Below are 2,424 nucleotides of genomic sequence, written 5' to 3'. Positions count from 1 at the left end.
AAAGAATAAATTTCTACTGGCAAAATGAATAATCCACGGAGAACCTTCTCTAGTCATAAAAATCTTGGTTCAGATAAGACAAAATGCTATCAAGTCAACCTTCACAGTGACACACTCATATTTTTTTTTTTCAATTGGACAAATAATTAAAATATAAAGTAGGAAAGAAAATATTGAAATTGTTTAATCTGTAATTTCAGTTAAATAGATATGTCTAGAACTTCAATTTTATAACACAAAATTAATTTTCCCTTTTAACCCATAAAACATGCAAAAAAATATCCATAGCATTGATCACAAATGAAAACCAGAGTCAGAGTTTTTATGTTCCACATTCTATGAAAGCCTGAAATTTCAGTAAACAACAGTAAAAACATAAGACCTCTCAAACAATAAAATGCATTAAAATTAAGAATACTATTCTAAATAATCCTTAAATTCAGAGGAAATAAAAATAGAAAATGGCAACTTGTGTAGAAATTAGCATAAATAAGAGTATATCATTACGAAAATCATGAGATTTGGGAATGCTGTGTTCAGAGAAAAAAGTGTAACTTTAAATTAATTATGTTCATTATTAATAAAAAGTTACAAATGAACCAGCTAGCTATTCAACTCTGAAAACAAGGAAAATAAAATACAAATTTAAAGATATGAATGAATTAAGAAAAGGAAATGGATAGGAAATAGAAAAGTAAAACTCATAATAAATCATAGGATGTTTTCAAGCAGTCATTGTTGCTTTTGCAGCCAGGGGTGCCCCAGCAGAACCCTGCGCAAAAAACGTGAAAAGAAACTCTGTATTGTTATCATTCCAGATAAATGGAAAGGGAGTGCTAGGAATTCCACAGAAAGAAATGGAAGAAAGCTGAATTAAAATCAAGTTTTGACTTCTATGAAAGTATGATTTGATCCACATGGAAAGAATAAGTTCTCCACTTGCAGAATTTGTGAAAGTTTGTGTACCGACCAGATTCTCATCATTGCCAGGGCTTTGTCTGCCAAAAGAGTATCTGCTCGATGTGTGGGAAAAAGGTTTTAAATACTGAAAACTGTAAGCAAATATCTGTCTAGATTTGGATGACATTTCTGGCTTTCTATGTGATTTTACTCTTTGCTTTGAGCTTTCAAGGCATAACATAGATGGTCAACTTACAAAATAACATGTTTCTAGACAAATAATTAAGTTTAAACCAGGGAAGTTGGTATTTATTCTTCTGTTCTCAAGAAATTCTGAGGAGGGGGAGGGGAAGGGAGAGGAGGATTGGTGTGCTCCCACTTAATGGACACGATGCAAGGGGATGGCACACCTCTTGGGTGCAGGACACAACTACAAGAGGGACTCTACCTAATAAATGCAAACATTGCAATCTAGTTCTTTGTACTCTCACGTTAACCTGAAATAAAATAAATAAATAGTAAAAAGAAGGTTAATAAAAAGAAGTTCTGAATGACGACAATGTAACTAGTCTTTTGCCTTAAGGGATATTTTCTTTACAAGCATTTGAATGAACTACAATAAGTGGCAAATTTAATGAAAATAATTTCCCAGTTCTGTATACAATTCTATTAAACACTATTCATATAATTCTTACACCCTTCCTCTCATGTATAAGTATGGCAAAACTGTGAAGCAGATTACAGATATTTTGCTCTGAACTTGGCATCTAGACTTGGAATTGTTCTCTAACTCTGTTTACTGGTGGCATAGTTCTTAGAATCAGCAGTGTCTTAATTGCAGTTTCATAGGACATTTAAATGTTTGAAGCCATTACTGCTGAATGGTTCATTAAAAATTAGCCCAGACCCAAGTCAAAGACAAGTTGGATTTGCAATTTTTTTAATTTGTTCTGAAAGCCAAAGTGCCAGTTCCTTCCCTAGGTGAACAAGAGCACAGGGGACACCCATATGTCCATATGCACATGCTGGATTTCAGAAAAACACACATGGATGTTACACATATTATCTTGAGCTCAAATTCTCATAAAAACCAAAGGACAGTGCTTGTCCATGTTAATGTGTAATAAAAATGAATCCTTTTCATTTTCTTTTTGCTTTGAGAAAAGCTCTTTGAGGCAAAAAGAAACTTTCTTTTAGTCTTATCCCTTGCCTTCCAAAAAGAAATAAACAGAACAAAGCAAATGACCACAGAAAGAAATAATAATTAAAAATAAAAGCTGGTTCTTTGAAAAGACCAGTAAAAGCAGACATGGGTTTCACAGTAAAAAAAAAAAAAGTAAAGAGAAAAACAAAGTGTACATTTAGAAATTTAAAAATAGATAAAACTGCTGGTTATGTCTCTGACAAAGGTTTAATAATGAGAATCCACAGAGAACTCAAACGTATTAGCAAGAAAAAAAAAAAACAAGCAATCCCACCTCAGGGTGGGCAAGAGACTTGAAGAGAAATTTCTCTAAAGAAGAT

This window comes from Otolemur garnettii, unplaced genomic scaffold (assembly GCF_000181295.1).
Source record: "Otolemur garnettii isolate 467f Iridium unplaced genomic scaffold, OtoGar3 scaffold00013, whole genome shotgun sequence".
NCBI lineage: Eukaryota > Metazoa > Chordata > Mammalia > Primates > Galagidae > Otolemur > Otolemur garnettii.
This window is presented reverse-complemented; position numbering follows the sequence as displayed.